General features: G+C 41.0%; 1 long non-coding RNA gene and 1 other non-coding gene across 2 annotated transcripts; both read left to right on the forward strand.

The window, feature by feature from the left end:
* Positions 1–2067: 2067 nt before the first annotated feature.
* On the forward strand, positions 2068–2174 carry LOC133047359 (U6 spliceosomal RNA). The gene has a single exon (XR_009690725.1). It is a non-coding gene; the product is annotated as a U6 spliceosomal RNA (small nuclear RNA).
* Positions 2175–14660: 12486 nt separating this feature from the next.
* Positions 14661–25507, forward strand: LOC133046968 (uncharacterized). Its single transcript, XR_009690625.1, has 3 exons — positions 14661–14751; positions 17176–17519; positions 23349–25507. It is a non-coding gene; the product is annotated as an uncharacterized LOC133046968 (long non-coding RNA).
* The last annotated feature ends 960 nt before the right edge of the window (positions 25508–26467 follow it).

Consider the following 26467-nt stretch of genomic DNA (forward strand, 5'->3'; position numbering starts at 1 on the left):
TTGGAAAGATCCTTTTTCATAGAAGTATTTTAGTGTAGACAATAAAAACAATTCCACCTGATTTCTTTCCCTATGCTCCATACATTATAAAACTCACTTGTTTAATTCTACACATTCTTCTCTTAGCTTATTATAATGAAATATTTAACATTAAAAATGTCATCACTTTAACCATTTACTCATTAGCCAGTCTTGATTTCTGTATTTCAGTAAATATAAAATAAGGGGGAAGTCTGCCCAAAGTCAACATAAATGTTAGCAGACAAAAAACATCACCTGCTTAGTATTTTGTTTTTATCTTCCTCAAGCCAGCCAGACATATTTATTAGGAAAATGAAGACAATAATGTTAGTTTAACTTCTCACTGTTAGCACTCAATTAACACATCCAACAACCGGAAAGGAGCTACTTGCTATTATAGGACTGACATAATAGCACTGAAGTCAGCCTAAACCCTCCAAAATCGTCCTGTACAATCAAACTGTTCAATGGCCTGGCCAAGAAGGCGAATTCCACCTTGGTACCTAAGGCTAAGGGAACTGAGTTCTTGACAAGTTAACACATCAGTGTAGCAACTACATTTGGTATGGAAGGAAGAGAAGTTCACATCCCTGATCACCCACTGTGAGGTCCATAACCTTTCACACACACTATCACATTCTCGTCACAGCACTCATAACTCTGACATGTTTAGCAAAGGTCTCTCTTACCCTATCAGAATTCAGGTTCCATGACATCAAGAATTAACCCTTTCTGTCACCTCTGTAGCCTACCGCCTGACATAGTATCTGACACATAATAGATGCTGGGAAAATATATTTACTAAGTAATAAGGTCAATGCAAAGAAATAGTGGAGAACAATAGAATGGGAAAAACTGAGAGATCTCTTCAAGAAAATTAGAGATACCAAGGAACATTTCATGCAAAGATGGGCTCAAAAAAGGACAAAAATGGTATGGACCTGACAGAAGCAGAAGATAATAAGAAGAGGTGGCAAGAATACACAGAAGAACTGTACAAAAAAGATCTTCATGACACAGTTAATCATGATGGTGTGATCATTCACCAAGAGCCAGACATCCTTGAATGTGAAGTCAAGTGGGCCTTAGGAAATATCACTATGAACAAAGCTAGTGGAGGTGATGGAGTCCCAGTTGAGCTATTTCACATCCTAAAAGATGATGCTGTGAAACTGCTGCATTCAATATGTCAGCAAATTTGGAAAACTCAATAGTGGCCACAGGACTGGAAAATGTCAGTTTTCATTCCAATCCCAAAGAAAGGCAATGCCAAAGAATGCTCAAACTGCCGCACAATTGCACTCATCTCACACGCTAGTAAAGTAATGCTCAAAATTCTCCAAGCAAGCCTTCAGCAACACGTGAACCGTGAACTTCCAAATGTTCAAGCTGGTTTTAGAAAAGGCAGAGGAATGAGAGATCAAATTGCCAACATCCGCTGGATCATCGAAAAAGCAAGAGAGTTCCAGAAAAACATCTATTTCTGCTTTATTGACTATGCCAAAGCCTTTGACTGTGTGGATCACAATGAACGGTGGGGAAAATTCTAAAAGAGATAGGAATACCAGACCACCTGACCTGCCTCTTGAGAAACCTGTATGCAGATCAGGAAGCAACAGTTAGAACTGGACATGGAACAACAGACTGGTTCCAAATAGGAAAAGGAGTATGTCAAGGCTGTATATTGTCACCCTGCTTATTTAACTTATATGCAGAGGACATCATGAGAAACGCTGGGCTGGGTGAAGCACAAGCTGGAATCAAGGTGGCCAGGAGAAATATCAATAACCTCAGATATGCAGATGACATCACGCTTATGGCAGAAAGTGAAGAAGAACTAAAGAGCCTCTTGATGAAGGTGAAAGAAGAGAGTGAAAAAGTTGGCTTAAAGCTCAACATTGAGAAAACTAAGATCATGGCATCCGGTCCCATCACTTCATGGCAAATAGATGGGGAAACAGTGGAAAGAGTGTCAGACTTTATTTTTTGGGGCTCCAATATCATTGCAGATGGTGACTGTAGCCATGAAATTAAAAGACTCTTACTGTGCTCGCTTCGGCAGCACATATACTAAAATTGGAACAATACAGAGAAGATTAGCATGGCCCCTGCGCAAGGATGACACGCAAATTCGTGAAGCGTTCCATATTTTTGACATGATCCTCTACATAAAAGACTCTTACTCCTTGGAAGGAAAGTTATGATCAATCTAGATAGTATGTTAAGAAGCAGAGACATTACTTTGCCAACAAAGGTCCATCTAGTCAAGGCTATGGTTTTTCCAGTGGTCATGTATGGATGTGAGAGCTGGAGCATAAAGAAAGCTGAGTGCTGAAGAATTGATGCTTTTGAACTGTGGTGTTGGAGAAGACTCTTGAGAGTCCCTTGGACTGCAAGGAGATCCAACCAGTCCATCCTAAAGGAGATCAGTCCTGGGTGTTCATTGGAAGGACTGATGTTGAAGCTGAAACTCCAATATTTTGGCCACCTCATGTGAAGAGTTGACTCATTGGAAATGACCCTGATGCTGGGAAAAATTGAGGGCAGGAGGAGAAGGGGATGACAGAGGATGAGATGGTTGGATGGCATCACCGACTTGATGGACATGAGTTTGAGTAAACTCCGGGAGTTGGTGATGGACAGGGAGGCCTGGCGTGCTGCGGTTCACGGGGTCGCAAAAAGTCGGACACGACTGAGCGACTGAACTAACATAATAAAAATAAATCATGCAGGTAATTGAAATATTACTTTCTATTTCTGGATAATTTTTATCCCTTACTGTTAGCTGTTGTCTCACTTACCTCTCCGCCCACTACTTAGTGGACCTCAACTTTCCAGCAGGCTGTGGCAGGCTGGTGCTTTATGCTACTGCATGGTATGTAATGCCAACCTTCACCTCAGGCTTTGGGAGCATAAACCTCATAGATTCTCATAGTCCTTCCAATGGGTGTAGAAGTGATGGGAAAAATGGTAGCCCCATAGCTATCACATAGGATCATCTTGGGCTTGGGAGTGTTGTGCTAATTCTTAGCCTGGTTATACCCCACTATCCTCTAAATTATACTTGATGTCCTTGAAAAAGGCCTTTTTCTAGACAGTCTTGACAAGCCAGAAACCCACATCCACAGTTGGACACAGACCTACAGGCCTTGCAGAGTTCCCTGAGAAAAGATCGCAGTCCTTGCCATGTACGAGAGGACCGGAGGAGTTTTTTAAAGGCATAGATTCCTGGCCTTTATTCTCACGGAATTTTGATCCAGGAAGATGAAGAGAATCTGTGTTCATTAAAAGTTTAAAGAATTTTATTCACTGCCACTTCTACCCACCACTCAACCATCCACCTCACCATATCTGTAGTAGATTCACTTTGGGAACCCATTCATCTAAACCATATTCCTATCAGCAATGCAGCAAGCAACAAAAACTACTTTGTTTTGTTCTCAGAATAAAGGGGGCACTCATTCATTCATTCACTCATCTGTGCATCCAGCACAATGCTGAAAATTTGCAGGGAAACAAAAGATGAATAAGATACCATCCTGTTGCCAGGACTGACTGTGTTAGTTATGGGATGCAGCGCAGAATAAAAACACGGGGCCCCTTGTTCAGAAAATATTTATTAAGCGCTTCAAGACAGTGACGGCAGAGCATTAAACCAGCACATGGCCCATCTGAGCGTGGGCAAAGCATGTTCATTTTGGGAACCCACTGACCTAAACAACATTCCTATGAGCAAGACAAAAAGCAACAAGAAGTACTTTGTTTTGCTCTCAAAACAAGGAGAGCCCGCAGCAATGCTGACAACACTGGCCCTGCTTATGTATAAAAGAGAAATCTAGAACATTCCCACTTGAGAAATGAAATTCAAAAAATTAAGAAAGAGTCTTTATTTCACTCAATTTTTCTAGTTGAATAACTAGCCCTGACTCTTCCAATGATTGTACTCAAATAAGAACAACATAGAGTAATGAATTAACATCTTTTATTACTTTGGGTTTTTCCTGGGTGCTACTGCCTTCTAGAAGCTGTAACTATGAGTCCTTACAAATAAAAGCCCCCTTTGTAGAGCTGACTTGGGCGTAGCAAGTGACTTCCATGCCTTCATGAAAAGGAAAGAATAAAAGTTCTTCATTTCTACGTAACTCACAATAGTTCCTAAGTACTTCCTCATCTCCTAATGAAATGCAAAAAAAAAAAAAAAAAGTGAGAATTTTCACTCAAGACAGCTGACTTCAAACTTGAGTTAATTCAAATTCCTTTAACAAATGAGTTCTTCCATACGTTAGTACATGATTTTTATAAAGCTATTGGTCAAACTCATATTCTGACACTTCATGTTAGTAATCATCATGATTCCATATGCAGAGTTATGTAGTTGAAGTTGATGGCTATTTTGTTGTATGGATTTGGGGATCCATAAATTCAAATCTTTGCATTTATTCCTACCCTTTTAAGGTCAAAGAAATTTTTTTTAAGTGCAGACCAAAAACATGACCGCACTGCTCCCCCTTCCTAAACATAGGGCTTAGGAGTTCTTTGTGTGGCTCCTGATTGTTGAGGCAACTACATTAGCAGCCAAAGTGCCGAAGAATTGTTTCTTAGACATTTACTATTTCATGGTTGTTTTGCCTTATTTGTATTCTGACATAAGACTCAGCTTCAGAACATTACAAATAGCAATCAACGAAATTAAAATGAATACAGCGATATAGCATGCGGAAGAGGCAGTAGAGAGGAAACAAAATCTCTAAACAAAAGCACATACAGAGCAACAGGATTTTATTCTGTTTAAAAAAATACCTACCCAGATGGTAAGGGATGCTTTCTCCCTGAAAATGGAGGAGGAAAAGCCAGGAAAGAAGACCTCTTGGGCTATTTCTAGCCATTTTTAGAAGGCACTTGAACATTGAAACTTGCTGGAGTGAAACCGTGGAAGGATGGCAGAATGTGAGCTGTCCATGACCCCCCACCCAGTGCTGAAGGATAGCTGATTTACAATGTTGTGTTGCTCCCAGGTACGCAGCAAAATGATTCAGAGACACAGACAGATAGATAGTAGCTACACAGATATACTCTTTTCAGACTCTTTTCCGTGTAGGTTATTACAAAATACTGAGAATAGTTCCCTGTGCTACATTGAGTCCTTGTTGGTTATCCTCACTCACTCTAAGGGAAATTATCAAGTATAGAATCACAACGAATTTTACACAGTGAAAAAACCAAATTTACAAATACTTCCCAAAGTTAGTAAGAAAAAAGGAACTCTGCTGAATTGAGTGCCCTTTTTAGACTATAATTTTTCTGCAGTCCACCGACAAATATAATATACATATAATACTCCAGTTTAGTTTTACTTAAAACTAAGAAAGGAATGATATCTGGATGTAATTTTTTAGAACTTATTGTAAACAAAGTTTGTTGTCATCAAAACAGCTCGTGTACACCTTAGCCAGCAAAGCCCGCATGACAGTTCTAAAAGCAAGATGATTATTCTTCAGAATTACTCTTTTTAAAATACAAACTCTGGGGATTGATTTGTAAGTGTGGGGTGAGGCCTAGTATGTTTTATTTTTAAAATAAAAAATGTTAAACTCCCTAGATGGTTCTGAGATGCAACAGAGGCTCAGAATCCCAGCTCTGAACTAATGGTTCTGAAAGTGTGGTCCCCAGACCAGCAGCATCAGCAACATACAGATGGTTCTGAGATGCAACAGAGGCTCAGAATCACAGCTCTGAACTAATGGTTCTGAAAGTGTGGTCCCCAGACCAGCAGCATCAGCAACATACAGGAACCTGTCTCAATGCCGCTTCTGGATCATCAGCCAAGGCTACTGAATTAGGAGTTCACTCAGGGGAGGCAAAACACTCTGCAGTCCAACAAGCCCTCCAGGTGATTCTGATTCATGTTAAAGTTTTAAAATTGGCTTGGGTCAAAAGCATCTGTCTTGTGGTTAGTAAAACAAAGCTACCAGATCTTTCACCAGATTTGTTTTTATCGTTTCTACCTACAACACTAATCAAAATAAATCTCAGAAACATATTACTCCATATAAGGATCTAACATGGTCCCATCACTTCATGGCAAATAGATGGGGAAACAGTGGGAGACTTTATTTTTTTGGGCTCCAGAATCACTGCAGATGGTGATTCCAGCCATGAAATTAAAAGATGCTTACTCCTTGGGAAAAAGGTTATGACCAACCTAGACAACATATTAAAAAGCAGAGATGTTACTTTGCCAACAAAGGTCCGTCTAGTCAAAGCTATGGTTTTTCCAGTGGTCATGTATGGATGTGAGAGTTGGACTATAAAGAAAGATGAGTGCCAAAGAATTGATGCTTTTGAACCGTGGTGTTGGGGAAGACTCTTGAGAGTCCCTTGGACTGCAAGGAGATCCAACCAGTCCATCCTAAAGGAAATCAGTCCTGAATATTCATTGGAAGGACTGATGTTGAAGCTGAAACTCCAGTACTTTGAGCACCTGATGTGAAGAACTGACTCATTGGAAAAGACCCTGATGATGGGAAGGATTGAGCGCAGGAGGAGAAGGGGATGACAGAGGATGAGATGGCTGGATGGCATCACCGACTCAATGGGCATGAGTTTGGGTAGGCTCCAGGAGTTGGTGATGGACAGGGAGGCCTGGCGTTCTGCAGTCAATGGGGTCACAAAGAGTCAGACACGACTGAGCAACTGAACTGAACTGAAGGATCTAACAGCTGATACTTTGGAAAAGTCCCCTCAAGCAATGACTTCTGCCACCTGATCAGACTCTAGCTTCTTCCCCAATTACAGCAGGGATCAGAAATCCTCTGCTGTAAAGGCCAAGCAAATATTTAGCACAATAGGTCATATGGTCTCCCTCTCTCAATCACTCAAGTCTGCCAGTCACGTTACACAAATAAATGGGCATGGTTGTGCACCATTAAAACTTTATTTATGAAAATGAGTATCAGGACAGATTTGGCTCAAGAGCTGTACTTTACTGACCACTGGGTTTAAGAAGTGATGGCAGGCTAATAGAGAAAAAGCAAAATAAAATGCACACTCTCCCATAAGCACAAACTTATCCAGTCTGGAAGCTGCTTCCAGGTGAAGGACAGACTACAAGAAAAAGAAAAATTATGTATCTCATATATTCACCTATGCCTTATTCCCACAACAACCATTAATTAGGCGTATACTATAATATGTGCCTGGAACCAAACAAAGCCTTGACCCCCTAAAGACCCAAGTCCAACAGAAGAAAAAAAACAAAAATAGTTAGAAAGAATGCACTGTGGTATAGCCACAGACAATGGAATATTATTCATCACTAAAAAGAATGAGCTAGTAGGTCATGAAAAGACAATGGGAAAATAAATGCATATTACTAAATGAAGCCAATCTGAATAGACTACATACTGCATGATTCCAACTATATGACATTCTGCAAAAGGCAAAACTCTGCAAACAATAAAAACATCAGTGGTTCCCAGGGGCTGGGGGTAGGGAAGAGAAGAAAGGAATGAACAAGCAGAGCACAGAGTGCTTTTAGGGCAGTGAAAATACTCTGTATGATATCAATGATAGATACATGTCATCATGTGTTGTGTGACTTAGCTCAGCCACTAAGTCACGTCCAACTCTGTGACCCCATGAGTTGTGGCCCACCAGGCTTCTCTGTCCACGGAATTCTCCAGGTAAGAATACTTCAGTGGGTTGTCATTTCCTTCTCCCGGGGAGCTTCTCGACTCAGGGATCGAACCATGTCTCCTGAATTGACAGGCAGATGCTTTACCAACAAGCCACCTGGGAAGCTTGTGTTATCATACATTTATCCAACCAGTATAACACCAAGAGTGAACCTTGTTGTATGAATTCTGGGTGATTATGAGGTATCACTGTGGGTTCATCAGTTGTAACAAATGTTATCATTCTGGTAGGAGATGTTGATAATGGGGAAGGCTAGGTATGTAATAAATGGCTGTATCATCATCTCAATTTTGCTATGAACCTAACAGTACTCTAAAAGAAAGTCTATCTAAAACAAATAAAATAAAAATATACCCAGGGAATGAGAAAAGAGTATCTATTAGGACTATTGGTTGAGCAACCTTAAAAAGTAAACATGCCAGTTAGACATCTGATACTATATTTTTGTTCCAATCATGATGGTTCTATTCCAATAAGTCACACTCTCTGGCCCTTTAATTCACAGACCTAGGCCCACGGTTTCAGGATTAAGTAGACTAGTTGCCTAAGTGAACCCACAGGGCTGAAGAAAGAAGCCTAGTCTAAAGAAGGACCAAACTCTGTAGTAACAATAGTAATAATGACCCCAAACAGCATCCCGCTTTCACCCTCTCGAGTCTCTCACTTTGGAGGTGTCTCGCCACTAGACATTCATGGAGAGAGCAAGTCCGCATATTTTCATTCCTGTATCTTCAGGAACTAAATGCAGTATCTGGCAAGCAAAAGGCACACAATATTAAGTATTAACATGAAGTGGAAAACTACCAATAATTTTAGTGATCACAGAAAAAAAGAACAGTTGAAAATGTTAGTCACTCAGTCATGTCTGACTCTTTGCAACCCCATGGACTATAGCCCACCAGGGAAGCAACTGCTTTAATATTAATCAGGTTGTTGCAGGAGAAGCTAAGAAACAGACAAATTAGGTCTGGGTCTCCAGGAATGGATAAAACACACCACTTGGAGAAGATGGAGAAAGATATTACAGTAGAAGACACAGGAGATAAAGGCACAAGATTCATACCTTAAAGAAACAAAAGATCAACACAGCTAGATCATGGGATAAAACAGTGAGAAAAGGAAGGAGATAAATTTAGAAAGTGAGGGCAAATTGAGATGTACCTTGTACGTCTGAGAAATTCACAGATGATCTGGATGTGTGGAAACCATTGTATCATGTAATCTGGAAACCATCATGGTCAGGCACCTAAATTTTTTGAAAGCCCAAGTAGACCACTCTGGCTGTAGCACAAACAGAAGACCAAAGAGCAGAGTACAACAGAATGCTCAACAGAGCCGGTGAAAGATGCAAGGAGCTGATTGAACCAAAATAGTAACCAGCAGAACAGATGGGAGGGAAAGAGTTGAGAGGCTTTTCCTAACTTGCGTATACATTATTTCCTATCAGATGGAGAAGAAAGAGCTCAAAGAGATTCTCCCCTTTCCTACCTGGGAGACTTTAAAATAGATAGCGTTAGGAGTGACAGCCAGAGAAGCAAGCGTGGAACACAAAGATAAACCTCAGTCTCTTGGGTCCATGTTGAATTTCAGGCATTTGGGGAAAGATAGGGAAGTGTAGGTCTCAAATGTTTATTTAGTAGAGTAACCTACATGAAAACACTCAGTGTAAAAATACAATGCAAACAAGTACTAATATTTTTAACAAGTTTATGACGTGCTTGAGGAAGTGATTAAGATTGTGCATTTTCCTTCTCAGCATGCCCTGCCATCATCACTGCCCATTTGTGTGATAAATGGTAGTAGAAGCAGAGAATGGGCATTTAGTTCGGACTCTTTTTTTGAATGCTTTTAGCAGGTGACTTCTTAGAATTGAAGGTTTCTAAGAGATTCATCAGGTTAACTCTGCAATGGCTTACAACTGATATTGTAAATTGATATAAGCAAGCTTAAAATTGATATAAGCAAGATATTCAAATATAATAATATAAGCAACTTAAAGATGTAGGGAGAGGTGGGCTTCCCTGGTGGTCCAACGGTTAAGAATCTGCCTTGCAATGCAAGGGACAGCAGTTCAGTCCCTGGTCCGGGAAGATTCCACATGCAGAGCAACTAAGCTTCACACCACAGCTACCGAAGCCCACAGGCCCTAAAGCCACAGCAAGACAAACCCCTGCAATGAGAAGCCCAGGCACCACAACGAGACAAAGCCTGCGCACAACAAGAAGGACCCAGCACAGCCAAAAATTAGCCAATTTTTAAATGGTTTTTAAAAGAAGATGTAGAAGGAGGGAGTGAAAAAATGATGATTTGTCCCAAGAAATGCAGATATTCAGATGCTAACTAGGCTTGCACCTTCAAAAAGACATCAGCGTGACCTCCACTTCCCCATTCCCCACTCCCCACCTCCCCCACCCACATTGCTGAACTATTCCACAGAAAAGAATGTCACCGAGAATCAATACTATCCTAAAACCTTAGGATGTATCTATATTCCCAGGTTGAATTTCTAGAAATGACAACGTGAAAATTGCTGGCTGGGCTAAAAACTAACTATGCCCTTGAAGATGACAGACTCCCTGGGTTTTTTGGACACAAATATATCAACTCTAGAACTAGTTTGATATTGCTGGCTTCTTGCCCAGACTCCAGTTAATGTTTGAGTATTTCTAATCCTGTATAGGCACAATGTTCCTTTCCTTAAGTTGCTAAAACCAAAGCTAAGAGTCAGCCTAATTAATGGAAAATTCATGTATTAAATCAAAAGCAACCAGGGACAAGGATGAACATCTTTCAGGCTATACAAGATAGCTGATTAGCTCTTTTCAGACTGCTACAAAAAAAAATTTGATGAAGGGTAGATGAAAATGTTCTATATTATATTATTAAAATACATGTAGTCTCTCTATTAAAAAAAATACTTGGGGGTGTGTACTGATCTAGGTTTTAAGAATGAACAAAACAAGAGCTGTGTGCACGCTCAGTCTTGTCTGACTCTGAGACTCCACCGACTGCAGCCTGCCAGAGTCCTCTGTCCACGGGATCTCCCCAGGCGAGAATACTGGAGTGGGTTGTCATTTCCTCCTCCACTGCATCTTCCCGACCCAGGGATCAAACTCCCGTCTCCTGCGGCTCCTGCATTGGCAGCATTCTTTACTACTGAGCCCCTTGGGAAACACAAACAGCAGCTGAGCCTTGTTCAAATCCTAAACAGTAGTTGCTGCTACTGCTATTTAATCATGCAGTTGTGCCAGACATTTTGTGACCCTGTAGACTGGGGCCCACCAGGCTCCTCTGTCCATTGGATTTCCCAGGCAAGAATACTGGAGTGGGGCCATTTCCTTCTCCAGGGGATCTTCCCAACCCAGGGATTGAACCCAAGTCTCCTGCTTGGCAGACAGATTCTTTACCACTGAGCTACCTGGGAAGCCCCAAACACTAGTTGAGTCTGTGGTACATATACACCATGGAATATTACTCAGCTGTTAAAAAGAATTCATTTGAATCAGTTCTAATGAGATGGATGAAACTCATGGAGCCCATTATACAGAGTGAAGTAAGCCAGAAAGATAAAGAACATTACAGCATACTAACACATATATATGGAATTTAGAAAGATGGTAATGATAACCCTATATGCAAAACAGAAAAAGACACAGATGTACAGAACAGACTTTTGGACTCTGTGGGAGAAGGCAAGGGTGGGATGTTTTGAGAGAACAGCATGTATATTATCTAGAGTGAGACAGATCACCAGCCCAGGTGGGATGCATGAGACAAGTGCTCGGGCCTGGTGCACTGGGAAGACCCAGAGGAATCGGGTGGAGAGGGAGGTGGGAGGGGGGATCGGGATGGGGAATACATGTAACTCCATGGCTGATTCATGTCAATGTATGACAAAACCCACTGCAATGTTGTGAATTAGCCTCCAACTAATAAAAATAAATGGAAAAAAAAAAAAAAAGAAATAAAGGGGCAGATATAAGTTCTTCCTTAATAAAGGAAAAGAAAAGGAAAACATACACACCGGGACTGAAGTTCTAGTACTATTCTCTGTTAAAAGGGAAAATGAAATTTATATTTCGAGCATTGGCTTCAACCACTGTAAGGCAGTCCAAAAATCACATTTTCCTTTTTTCTGTCTCACATGGAAGAGACACCAGCAGTGGCCAGTGGGGCTGGGACAGCAGCAGAGGCCGCAGCACCGCCCTCACTTTGCACCTGAAGAGTTTTGCTCCTTCGTAATTGGACAAGAGGAGAAAGAAGCAGAGAAAGCAACAGAACTGTCTATCTCTCAAAACCCAAATGATGGAATGACCTTTTTTTTTCCTGTTTTCTTCTTCAGATTGATTGATCGTTAAGGTATCATTCTAGGCAACTGCTGATTGGAGTCCTTAGCATTAGAACAAACTTAATACCTAACTAGAACCAGAATGATCATTGCTGATAACGGGGGGTTGGGGGAACCTCCCAGAAACTATTCCACTGATAGAGACCAAGAACAGAGGCAGGCCTTAGGAGACAGTTTTTCCTCAGTAAAACCATAGGTCCTTGGGAGCTATAAAAATGATGCTTAAGTTAATTCCACTGAGGATCTCCTGGGCTGGGGATTTGGGAACTCAGCTGACATGAATAGCTAAAGATAAGAGATCAGACTATTACCATCAGCGCTCCCAGGCAGTTTTTGTCTTGGTACAGGTCTGCTGAGAGCTCACAACTCAGGGAGCTAAAGATGCATGGAGTTGGGATATTTACACCAAAATAGGAGGAAGGAATGGATTTCCCTCAGCTCCCAGGTTAATAATGAGACTTTAAAGAACTCTGTTCCTTCTGTAGAACCAAGTCTTTTGAGTGAATGCAGCTGGCTTCCAGTCCCTCCAGAATAAGATAGAAATAAACATTTAGGGCCTCCCAGGTGGAGCTGGGGTAATGAATCCGCCTTTCAAAGCAGGAGATGTAAGAAATGAGGGTTTGATCCCTGGGTCAGGAATACCTGCAGTAGGAAGTGGAAACCCACTCCAGTATGCGTGCCTGGAAAATTCCATGGACAAAGGAGCCTGGTGGGAGTCCATGGGGGCAGCAAAGAGTTAGACAGGGCTGAGCACAACATTTTAGCTCGGCACAAGGTTGAATCCTCACCCTTTCTTCCTAGAGTTTACTTGTTCATAGTTCAATGGGTCCACAGGAGAATGCATCACAAACACTCAACTATATTAAAAAAGACTTTATAAGCAACAATCTATCCAGAGACTAGCTTTTTTTTTTAGTCAAGCACTTACCACTCAATATCAAGTATTTACTGGTCTTCTCCGCTTTATCACTGCAAGATTTGTAATTTGAGGGTTTTAGTTTTGACAAGAAGAAGACGTCAAGGGATATCTCAGAGAAACAGCACATAGTTACTGTTTTGAATGACCCATTATCAATAGGGATTATTAAAAAGGATAAGATTAGGCAGGAAACAAAGAAATCTAATATTAGACTATAAAGAAAACATTTTTCTATCCCATTTGATTATAATCGCTATGTGTTAAGCAATACTTGTAGACCTACTACTAACTTATTAATTTGGGATTTACTTGGAAAAGTGATGCTTTCTCGCAAAACCTCCAACCAAATTAACAGTAACTGAAACTGTAGTTAATATTACATGGCATGTTGGTTTTTTCTTTGGTAGCACAGAGTTAAATACAGTTATCTGAATGCTCTTGGTTTATATTTGAAAACCTCCTCTATTTTTTTCTTTATATGAAGAGTCAGCTAAAGATGTTGACTCCACAGTTTTCATCAACAATGTTAATTTGCAACCACAAAACTACACTTTGACAGTGTTTCTTTACTTTTGAACTGACAATGCTGTGGAGACGCTCTCTCAATCAACACCCAAAGGACAGAAGGAGTGCTAATTTTTTGTTTTTCTTTAAATTTGTGGGCTCCTATTTCTCAAGAGTAACCCCCAACCACTTGTTTTTGTTTTCACAAATAACCAGGTAACTGCACACGGTATGCACATGTCCTCCAGGCAACTTAAGTTCAATGCTGCTCAAGACTGATGTTCAACTTTAATATTATTATCTTCTTAGCTGTAATTGAAATCATAACCATCCCGACAAGACTACCAATGAAAATATCCGTTTGCCTATATAGAAAGTAGCTCCCCTAGAATATCCCAGAAATCTTTAAAAAGGGGGGAAAAAAAAAGTACCTTAACCTGATCGTGCAAACTGAGGCTGAAATTTTACCAAGCAGGTCAGGGACAGGGTCAAGAATAACAGAGGTCAATAAAGAACACTAAAGCTTACTTTTAACCTCAACCCCAAAGGATTTTTATTTTATTTTATTCTTTCCAAAGGATTTTTTAAATCACACAAAAGCTCATTTTTCTCAGTCTTCGTTAGAAAACAAACTTTAGCAGTTAAAAGACCTTTCCCGGTGTGGGTTTCGGACCTAACACGTGCACAAAACAGAGAAAAGCACGCCAAGCCGCCTGCTTACCCGAGATGAAAGCAATGCACCAGTTTTGTCACGATTATAACCATCTTCCCGGCCAAGGGCGCGGAACGCCCGGGGGACGAGAAGTGAGGAGACAGCGACGAGGGGGAGCCGCCGCGGCGAGAGCCTTCCCGGGCGCTGCTTCCCCGACACACCGCCTCTCTCCAGCTCGGAAGAGCAGCGGCGCGCACCCTCCTTTCACCGGGAGCCGCGGCTTGTCATTTCCGCTGGATCACCCGGCAGCTGCTGCGGGCCGCGCGTGGAAGCGCGGGCGGGAGGACCAGGACCACGAGACTGCGCCGCGGGGCGGGCGGAGCGGCTGCCGCTGAGGCTCCGGCAGCCTCACGATGCGGGGCAGCGGAGGTCAGCTTTCCAGGAACCAGGATCAGCTGCCGCACGAGCCCCTCGCCCCGCCGAGCTCCCTGTGAGCCACAGCCGGCTGCCAGGGCGGAGCGGCCCCAGCTGTGGAGCGTGCTCGGCTCCGACGAGGGTCTTGCACGCGGTGACTTTTTTTGCCTGATCTGAGAATCAAGAGGTGGGCCAAAGGTGAGATTTAGTGGAGGTAATTTCTTGAATAGGGAGATGAACTCCTCCCCATCCTCCTTTGAAAGAAAGAAAGAAGGGAGGGAAGGGAGGGAGGCCTCCTAAGATGTTCTTTGCCAACAGAGTCAAATCCAGAGTGAGGGGGGTAGGGGGAAGGGAGGTGGGTTGGGGTATGGGAGGTGGGAGAGAGGGGGGTTGGGGGTGGGCAGATGAACACACTGTACTGCACTTAGCCCATTTTTTTGATGGGTAGGTTGATGGAGATGTTTGGATGGTATCAGTGATGTTTAGTCTTTATCGCTCTTCCTGCACCATTAGGTTGCCTCTGGGGTCAAGTACATGGTCTAGGGAGTGAAGGGGTTTTAATCCTAGCAAATCACTGATTATCTCAAGGATTAGGTGTGGAATTGCCTATGTTTGAAAATCTAGACAGCTGTGCTATGAATTAATTGATCTCTACACAAGTGAAATCTGCCTACAGATAATTACTTTAAAAACAAGCGTCTTATAAAGGTGCAATTTTAAAATTTAAATGTTAACTCGTATTATAATAACATTTTGAAATTTCAGTCTTTCAGATGGCAAGCTCAGTGAAAGCAGGGAATGTTGCTTATTGGTGAATCCTTTTACCTGGGCTTGGTGAATGGCAAATGCTCATAAATGCATGTGTGTGACAGTGAACTGTGGGTTTGTTAGTTAACCTGGCAATGGCACTTTCATGAAGGCTGAAGTTCTTGAATTTGGTGTGAATTTTATTCTAACTTGACCTCAGCTTTGCTTTTTTGGCCCAATGACATTAATTTTTGTCATAATTGTCCAAATGCATAAGCAAATTGGCTTTTAACTAGGATTTTCCTTTTGTGTTGTTGGGTGTTCTATTTTCCTCTCTTTCAGGCCAAGAGGAGTCAAATCCAGAGCATATTCTCTCTGCTACTATTGATATCAGGGACATTGACTCTCCATATTTGCAGATCACACCATTATTTAGTTTTGAAAAACTACTAGCCAGTCAGTTCTGGCTAGTAGACTAGCCAGTGGAGGGTGGAGGGTGAACCCCAGAGGATTTCATGGCTGAAGTGGAGCTATAACCTGAAAGTCTGGACAGGAAATAGGGCTGAGCTGGGAGTCAGATGTTTCTTGAATCCTTGGTGCAGCCTTGACCTACTGATCCAATCCCTTAGGTCAGGAAAATTCTTTCTCTCCCCTCCCACCTCCATATCTGTCTGTCTTCTTCTCCCTCTCTCTCTCTCCTTCTCTTTCCCTAGTCCTCCATTCTCTGACTACTTTCCACACTCCCTTTAAGAATCAGGTGTTGTTGGACTCTAGAGCCCTACCCCCTCACCCCTTGGACCCCCTCACCCCAAACCTCCAACTCCCTCACCCCTCCAACCCCTGACCCCACACTCAGCCCCCTCATGCTCCACCCTCAACTTCCCCCACTCCCACCTCTCCAAAGCATATTTTTATCTCACACTTTCTGGATTGTCTTTAACTGAATCAGGCCCTACCAGCTGTGAATTCCTTAAGATTAGGGACAACACTGGCTGTTTCCATCTATACAGTCATCTACATCTCCACAATTACTGGTCTTCACTTGTTTTCAGTTTAGATTAAGGCACAGGTGGGAGTCCTAATTGTGGTGACCAATTAGAAAATTGGTGGAGTTAATTTAGGGACATTTTCTAGGAGAAGTGATTCTAGTTGGATAAATTAAAATTTCAGTATAATATAACCAAATCAAATATTTCATAACTGGGAGGGAAGACATAGAGCTTTTTGTGCAGACCTGATACATACAAATAATCAGGGTAGGGCTGTTTATTTAATCCCTGCTTTGGCCACCTGATGCAGAGAGTCAACTCACTGGAAAAGACCCTGGTGCTGGGAAAGATTGAGGGCAGGAGGAGAAGGAGGTAACAGAGGATGAGATGGTTGGATGGCATCACTGACTCAGTGGACATGAGTTTGAGCAAACTCCAGGAGATGGTGAAGGACAGGGAAGCCTGGTGTGCTGCAGTCCACGGGGTTGCAAAGAGTCGGACACGACTGAGCAACTGAACAACAACAAATCCCTGCTTCTTGATCCCAAATAGAAACAGAAGAGGAAGCAATTATTCTCTTACCATGGGCCCTCTGGACCCACTCATTTTATTTCATAGCAAAGATTCCTTATACCGTCATCCTCATTCATCTCCTACAAATTTTTGCTATTCATTTTTTTCAGTAAAGCTGGTGCTCAGAGGTTATCTGAGGTATCCAAATCACCTGAGTCAAGAATTTGTCTTGATGACAAAATCATAGCCATAGTTTCTTTGGCACTTTATGCTCTTCCAGGCACAGCTAAATTCTTTACAAAAATCGCATTGCGTTGTCACATGAAGCATCTTTTAATAGTACTTACCACAATTTTATATTTTGAACTTACAGTGTCTAATAATATGTTTGCTGAGGAACAAAAGAAAACAGGCACAAATAATAATTGGTCATGGATATGGATAGAATATTATCATCTCTGATGATGGAACCAAGGCTCTGAGAGCTCAAGAAATAGAGCTATAGGTGGAATCAGGTTTGAAGTCCATGTGGTCAAGTGTCAGAGTTCATCAGAGCTTCACCAATGGAGACTGCAACCACTCTTCCAGAACCCTGAGCCTTGCTAAGATGGAGGAGCCCCAAAGGAAGCAGAAAGATTCCACCTTGAGAAGCTCAGAGTTGTAAAGAAGGCAACACTGTACAAAGTGAAGAGTGGAGATGGAAAATGTGGGTCTCTAGTGAGTATCATTGAACTGACCTGTTTACCCAATGCCTACCTTTACCTCTCCTATTGGAATGTGAGCTAGTGAAATATGTTTAAAGTCACTTTATTGTTTTTGATTATTTAAAAAAATTAATTTTAGGTTTTTTTACAATATTTTTTTTTCTTTGCCACATGTGGCATGTGAGATCTTAGCTCCCTGACTAGGAATCGAATCCTTCTTCCTGCAATGGAAGTACCGTGTCTTAACTGCTGGACACCAGAGAAGTCCATAAAGTCACTTTAAATTGGGTTTCCTTGTGGTCAAAAACCTCCTGAAATAAGCTTGTTTCAATTTCTTATTGAAAATGTTAAAATGATCAAGAATTAACTTGGTGTCTTAGCATAGCATGTGAGTACTTTCCATCACACTCAGCCATGCATTTTACATTCTGGCTGAGCTGGACTGCTTGCTCTGACCATATCCTCTGCTGTCCCGCAGTCCACTCTGCCTTCCTCCTGCTCTATCTCCTTAGCTCTTTTTGCCATATACTTGTGCTGTGGTGAGTCGCTCAGTTATGTGTCAGACACACGCTACCCCATGGGATTCTCCAGGGAAGAATACTGAAGTGGGTTGCTATGCCCTCCCAGAGGATCTTCCCAACCTAGGGTTCGAACCCTGGTCTCCTGCATTGCAGGTGGATCATTTACTGTCTGATCTCGCAGGGAAGCCCGTGCCATATACAGAAGTCTCTTCCTTACTGAATGATAAACTCCTTAAAGGCAGGAATTGGCCCCATCTTTGTGTTTCACTGTTGTGTTTCTTGTTGTAGGGTCCGTGTGGAGATTTGTCATGTTACTGAGCGGAATTCTACAAAGTGTGACCTCAAACTTTTGTGTTAGTAACTCCTTACCCAGGTAGCTCAGGCTTCCCCAGTGTCTTAATGGTAAAGAATCCCCCTGCCAATGCAGGAGATGTGGGTTTGATCCCTGGGTTGAGGTCAGGAAGATCCCCTGGATGTGGAAATGGCAACCCACTCCAGTATTCTTGCAGGAGAAATCCCATGGATGGAGGAGCCTGACAGGCTACAGTCCATGTGATCACAAGAGACATTTAATAACTAAACAGCAATAAACTCCTTATAAAATAACGAGGATAATGCCCTCCTCAATTCCATGAGAACTTGCTCTTGGAAGATATAAAATGCTATTCCGTGATTCATATTTTTTTTAATTTTTAATAATTTTAAAAAGAATTAACTTAGTCTTACTCCTATGGGTCTGTGTGTTTCCACACAGCAGTTCTATTCGATAACTTTAGAGTCCAGTGTCAGGTGATAAAGTTGAGCATTGGCTGTTTAACCCTCCATTTTCCTCAAATGTAAGGCCCACAGACAGTGGATTATCAAATTTTTGAGTTAAATTTATAAGGCACTTCAATTCTTGACTGGGAAAATAATTTTATCTTGCATGGTACATGATTTCCTCAACATTCATTTTTAGGAGAGATGTGTTGACCTAAAACAAACAGACTCCCAGATATTTCTCCAGGAAAGAAGGAATTTATTCAGTATCAGCAAGAATTGTTATGTATCATTGTTAATTTAGAGTCAATAATTATGGGTAAGATATAATAATAGTGTTTATAAGTTGGAGCCTGGCAAGGAGATGGAAACCCCAGAGTAATTGAAAAGGGAAAGCTTAATATGAAGAATTAGTCACTGTTTTCAGAGAAAACTAGTGAAAAGGGATCAAAAGAGCTCTAAAGGATACCCGGAGGCTGAAGAAGTATCCAAGGAAGGAGACTCTTCCCAAGACTGTGACTCATTTCTCTGTGAGGCAGTTGCTGCCCACTGGATAATGGAGAGGTTCCCTGAGTGCCCAGGCCAGAACGGGTCCATCCTCAGCAAGCCGAGGTCATGAACAGTCGGGGCTGGGGTTCCCGAGCTAGAAGGCTTCTGCAGTGATGCTAGTAGGCTCAGGCTAGCTGGTAGGACACGGCTGGTTGGGGTACCCTGCTGGGCGGCTACCTGGGGAAGCTGCTGTTGAACTGGCTGGGCAGCTGGTTGGATACTGGCTGGACTTACCAGAAAATTGCCAGGAAGTCACCTGCGAGAGGTGTTGAACTCTGGACACCCACAGAACCCAGCTGAATCCCGCCGTGAGGATGTGCCAATGAACTTGCAGATGTGTATGTAGCTGCAGAGACTATAGAACACTCCAGAAGTTGCTGCCTGGAGATGATAAGATGCCAGTAAACCAAGCTAGGATGACTCCAGAGCTCACCTACAAACTGCTTTGGGAGGTACTGCTGCAGTTACTGCTGGAAATGCTCTTGGGGCTGGAAAGACTTCTACAGGAGTGCTGCTGGAAGTCACTGGAGGTGAGCTCCACTGGATCTCCTGCATGTTAGCCCAACATTGCAGGAGAAAGCAGGCTGGAGTGCCCCAGGAACCAGGACGAGGCAGCCCCACCTCCTGCAGTGTCCCGCCAGCGCCCTCTGTTGACCAGCTTTAATGCCATGCCATCTGGAAAGAAATATTTCAGCATCACAAGCAGGCAAAGAACTGTGGATTTAGAGTTGAGAATCAATAAATTAATAACTGACTGGCACTGTGCTTTTATCAAAATCACTACTTTATATTAAAATTATCTCTTTATTCATTTGTCTCTTCCACTAGCAGCTGATATGCCAGGGTTTCAAAGGTCCTGTGCTTGCACTAGGACCCATCGGTTGGAACATAGTCCTGTAGTCACAACTTTCTGCAAAGTCAAGTGGGAAATGTAGCCGCTAACTAGAAGGGGCTTTTACTATCAAAAACAAGGAAGAATAGATACTGAAAGTTAGCCGTCTCTGCTATACTAAGATACTCTATTCAGAGATAATTAAAATGTTTACTCAGTTTTAAATACCTTTAGGAATATGTTGAATGTTCTGTAATAATAACATTGATTAATATTAGCTATAAAGTAGTGTTTACTATTCTGAATATGTTAAGTGCTTAGATAGAGGATCAATGTCAGCCCTCACAATTTCAGTTACCTTGTTTTACTAAATTGATATATAGGCTGCTAAAAAGATGATCATTCACCTTTAATAAACAAAGTGGTAGCTAATGTGCCAAGAAACAAGCAAACACATGAAAAAATGGGGAGAGGAAAATGAAGCAAAGGAGATTTCTGGAGAAACATCGCGGGGTAGGAGCAGAGGTCCAACACTTAAGTGAAAAGGCGAAAATTATTAAGCAACAGCAAAAAGAATACCAATGGCCTTGGAGGAAGGACAGTAACATCATTAATGTTTGAAAATGTCATCTGGGATGAACCAGAGATATGAAGAGCAGGGGCAGAGATGCAAGTTGAAATCATGCTGTGATGCACTCACTGAAAAGTAAAGTACTGACCGAAATAACCACAATTGAAAAGAAAGCATAAGATATTATATGACAATATTTTACAATACAGTACATATCACGGGTTAGATCCCTGGATCAGGAAACTTCCCCGGAGGAGGAAACGGCAACTCACTCCAGTATTGTTGCCTGGAAAATTCTGTGGATATAGGAGCCTGCCTGCAATGCGGGAGACTTGGGTTCGATCCCTGGGTCGGGAAGATCCCCTGGAGAAGGAAATGGCAACCCACTCCAGTATTCTTGCCTGGGAAATCCCACAGACGGAGGAGCCTGGTGGCCTACAGTCCACGGGGTCGCAAAGGGTCGGACATGACTGAGCTATTTCACTCACTCAGGAGCCTGGTGGGCTACAAGCCCACGGTGTTGCAAAGAGCCAGACACAACTGAGCATGCATGCATGTACGTTTTACAGTACTATGCAAACAAATTTGGAAAACTGAGTAAAATAGATGATCTTACAGAAATTTAAAAATAATTGACCCCAGAAGAGACGTAAAACCTAAACAGATGAGCAGCCTCATAAGAAACACGGGAAGTAATCAGAGAAACCTCAAATAATAAGTTGTTTTGTGGATGAGTTTTTTCAAATTTTCCTAGTACCGAGAATGTCAATGTAATTTAAATTGTTTCTGAGATAGAGAAAAAGGAAGGCATCTGTATCAGTCAAGGTTCTCCAGTGCCATACCAAAATATCATAGACAGAACGGCCTAACCAGCAGGAGGCTGGAAGGCAGAGACCCGGCTGCCAACAGGATCAGGTCTTGGTGAGGGCTCTCTCCCTAGTTTGCAGATAGCCCCCTTCTCACTGTGTCCTTACACCTTAAAGGGAGCAAGTTCTCTGGTGTCTCTTCTTATAAGGGCACTAATCTCATCATGAGGGCTCCACCCTCATGACCTCCTCTAAACCTAATTACTTTCCAAAGGCTTCATCTTCAAATACCATCAAATTGAGAGTTTGGTGCTTAAACATATGAATTTGGGGGGTGCAATTTCAATCCACAGCAATTTGTGTGTACATATTGAGAGAGAAAATATTAATGAAAAAATCCTAAAGAAAATAGTAACGTTGAATTTAACAGAGGCCAATATTAGGAAATATGTTTAATTCCAAGAGTAGATTGAAGGATGAAAAAATAAACGTGTGATTGTCACAGTAGAGCCTGGTAGAACCATCTTTTCTGGTGAGGGGGACTGAGAGAAGAGGACCTTAACCTGAGAACCTGGGAGAAATCCCTGAACTGAGGGATCTGGAGAAGAGGACTCCTTAATTTTATGTGTGACCAGACGCACATCAAGCTTACACTTGACCTGTGCATGTACAGAACAGACAAAAAGAAGCACAGCAGAGGCTTTGGGAACTGAATTATGATATAAAACAGTACCCAGTTCCCAGACTGGCACACAAAGGGTGCACGTGTGGGGCAGACAGACACAGCATAGCAAAGCTTTGAAAACTGAACTGACAATGGAACCACAGCCCACAGGTCGCAAGATGGAACTTTCAGTCTGAATGTTGACTGATTGCTAATATCAGTCAACATTCTCCATGGGGTTTTAACAGGATCCAGAGTCTCACAGCATAATATTCAAAATGCCCGTGGTACATTTGAATTTGCAAAAAATTACCAGAAAAATATGACCACAACTTAAAGGAAAAGCTAATCAACAGATGCCAACCCTGAATCAACCAGATGTTGGAATTATCAAAACTACTACTTAGGAATCAAAGACTGGAATAGTGATGTATGCAACAATGTGGATGAATCTCAGTTTTATATGTTACATGTAAAATAGGGTACGTTCTCTGTGATTCCATCTATATGGCAGTCTGTAAGAGGCAAAGCTACAGAGATGGTGAGCAGAGCAATGGTTGTCAGTGGTTAGGAGTATGGGAAAGGACTGACTATAAAGGAGGGGCAGGGTGGAATTTTCTGAGTAATGGAACTCTTCTCTTCCACCTTGTTGGCTGTTTGACTCCATGTATTTGTCAGTAAGTAGAATGAACTTCTTGTGTAAATTAAAAGTAAATATTAAAAATACTCTAAAAACTTATTCTTTCCTCCTTCTGAAGAATGATCTAACTACAACAATCCACCTATCTTACATGCTAATATTGCCCGGTATTTTCATATCACCTTGGTTTATAGCTATGAATTGGTAATCATATTTCTTATTCTTTTTTATATTCAACTTTTTTAAGATTTACCAATATGTAAAACATTTTTTTTCTTCTTACCTGTCCTTCCTTTCTGCAATTACTCTTCTCCCTGAAATAGAGATACTTCCCTTAATAGTTCATTCTGCAGCATTTAACTAAATTTTCTCATTATTATCCTAATAACCCTTTAAATTGGCCTCATGTTTGAATGATAACTTATCTGGATATAATATCTAGATTCTCAGTTATTTTCTTATGAATATTATAACCACATTATTTTATTGTCTTCTTGCAGCTATTGATGCTATTTATGGTGAGAGTTGGACCATAAAGAAGGCTGAGCACTGAAGAATTGATGCTTCTGAACTGTGGTGATGGAGAAGACTCTTGAGAGCCCCTTGGACTGCAAGAGATCAAACCAATCAATCCTAAAGGAAATCAACCCTGAGTATTCGTTGGAAGGACTGATGCTGAAACTGAAGCTCCAATCCTTTGGCCACCTGATGTGAAGAGCCGCCTCACCGGAAAAGACCCCGATGCTAGGAGAGACAGAGGGCAGGAGGAGAGTGGGGCGACAGAAGATGAGATGCTTGGATGGCATCACCAACTCAATGGACATGAATTTGAGCAAACTCTCGGGGATGGTGAAGTACGGGGAAACCTGGCGTCCGTGGGGTCTCAAAGAGTCAGACACAACTGAGCGACTGAACAACAGCAACAAATGCTACTTATAAGTCTGTACTTTTTTGTGCCTCATTGCTTAATGTCTCCTTTTTATTTCTGAGATTCAGTAGTCTAAGCATGTAGCTTTGCTATCCTCCAGACTTACTTGTTTTGACTTTCTATCTTAGTTTCCTAACTTTATTAAATTCTGGAGAGTTCTGTGTTTATGCATGCATGCTCAGTTGCTTCAGTTATGTCTGACTCTTTACGACCCCATGGACTGTAGCCCGCCAGGATCTTCTGTCCATGGGATTCTCCAGGCAAGATTAGTGAAGTTACCATTTCCTTCTCCAGGGGATCTTCCTGACCTAGGGATCGAACCCACGTCTTATGTGTCTCTTGCATTGGAAGGCAGGTTCTTTACCACTAGTGCCACCTGGGAAGCCCTCTTCTATGTTCATATCATTTGCAACATTTGCCTCTCTTCTATTCTCACTAATGTCTTCTCATGGTGTACCAGTTACGCATATGTTGAACCTTCTCACTCTATCCTGCATGTCTGTTCATTTCTTTTTCACATTATTTTTTTTTATCATATTGCCCATAGTTTTCTCAGTAAAATCTACCAATTCATTAACACCCTTTCTATATTCATATAATCTTAACATATTCAATAATTGTTAAATTCTAGTGACTATTTCTTTTGGAGAAGGAAATGGCAGCCTACTCCAGTATTCCTGCCTGGAGAATCCCCATGGATAGAAGAGCCTGGCAGGCTACAGTCCGTGGGGTCGCCAAGAGTCAGACACAACTTAGCAACTAAACCACCAACCACTATATTCAGTAACTTAAATTCTAGTGGCTGTATTTCTTTTCTACAAATTTCTTTTTTCTTTTGAAAATTTGCTTGGCAATTTTCGTAGTAACATATCTTTCTCATGTTCTTGTTTAGTGTATATACTTTAATTATTTAACGTGTTTATTTTATTGTTGTGTCTGATAATCTTGTTCTTGGAGGTGGGGTCCAGTCATACCTTTTTTCTCTGCTGATCTTTTTCATGGTAATTTTTTTCCATGTGTGTCTTAGAACTTTAGAATGTGAGCTTATCTTCCCAGGATTTATGTGTAGTAATCCTATGTAATTTGATTTAAGGTATCCTAGGATTGTAACTAGTCTAGGTCCATATTTATGTTGATTTATTGGTATGTAGCTCACAGACTTACAATGATATTGTCAATTCAAACTTCAAAATTGTGTGATCAGATCTATGATTATAAATTTACAACAAATTATTAACGTTTCTCAACAAAAGCCTTGGCTGAGACCAAAAGTTTTCCTTGTCACCTTCCTATGTTAGGGACAGATAACTTTTAGTTTACCTTTTCCATTTGTGTAAATAATTTCTAACTGCCTATCTTTTTGTAGGCTCAATTCCCTACATGCCATTTCAGCATGGATTTATGCTCAGTTAATTTCCAAGCCTCTGGTTCATCAGGATTCACAAACCTCTCTTTGAAAGACATTCTTTTTTTATTCAGTTTCCTTTCTTTCCTTTTTGTCCTCTGGAGACTCCCCCCATTTTCTTGTGAGTGTAGCTGTGTGTGTTAAAATGCTGTTTGCTGTCTTTCATTTATAGTTTCTGTAATTTTGCATTGAAAAGCTTTGCATTTACTGTCCTGTTTTCAGAAAACCTTTTCAAGGTGATATTAAACCACATTACTTTGTCTACAGCTTTACAAACTCTTTTAAAATATTTTGGTATTAATTTTGAAGATATTTTAATAGCTTCAAATCAGGACAACGTGGCTAGTAAATGGTTCATGTGAAAAGACTAAAACCCTAGGTTAATAAGCAATGTAGCATCTAGGATTTTTGCAACCGGTTTCTTTTAAAGAAAGCTGAATGGGGAAATGGTCAGAGTAATATGATTGTGTAAATAACTTGAATTCTTCTCAGGCAAAATCCTTTATTACGAGATCTTAATTCTCACAAGATAACTGTCTTAGAAATTTGAAGGTCTCGTGTGCAAATTAGTGGTTCTGGAAGTTTGCTGTTCATCAGTTCTTAGAGACATAAAAATGATTTACCTCAATGTTGGCAGGGCTGCAAGGAAAAGGGTAAATGCTTTTATGGCTGATGGTAATATAAATGGGTGCTATTTTTCTAACGATCAAGAATGTAATATATAACAAGATCTTAAAAATACATTTATATCATCTGACAAAAGAATGCTACTCCTGACTATATGTCTTTCTCCTATTTTCTTAGAAGTGTTCAGTAGTGTCTATGTGTAAAAATCAGAAATTTATATGCATTAAAAACATAAAATTCAGTAGAACCTAATTATTTTTATTAATACAATTGATGTAATTTTAAAATGAGTAAAATTATATCAATTTTATTAATAAAAATAATTAGGTTCTACTGAATTTTGTCTTTAATGCATTTATTATACATTGCTGATTTTTACACACAGATACCACTGAACACTTCTATGAAAATAAAATAAAGATATATAATTAAGGTGTAGGATTCTTTGGTCAGATGATATCAATGTATTTTTAAGATCTTGTTACATATTACCTTCTTGATGATTAGAAAAATGGCACCCATTTATATTACCATCAATCATAAAAACATTTATTAATAAAATTGGTGTAACTTTTAAATGAGTAGAACTTAAAAACATGACAACAATTGCAGCTAAAGTAAAAAAGGGAGGTAGTTTACTGGCCCTCATTATCATGACC

Source organism: Dama dama, chromosome 26 (assembly GCF_033118175.1).
Source record: "Dama dama isolate Ldn47 chromosome 26, ASM3311817v1, whole genome shotgun sequence".
In the NCBI taxonomy this organism is placed as follows: domain Eukaryota; kingdom Metazoa; phylum Chordata; class Mammalia; order Artiodactyla; family Cervidae; genus Dama; species Dama dama.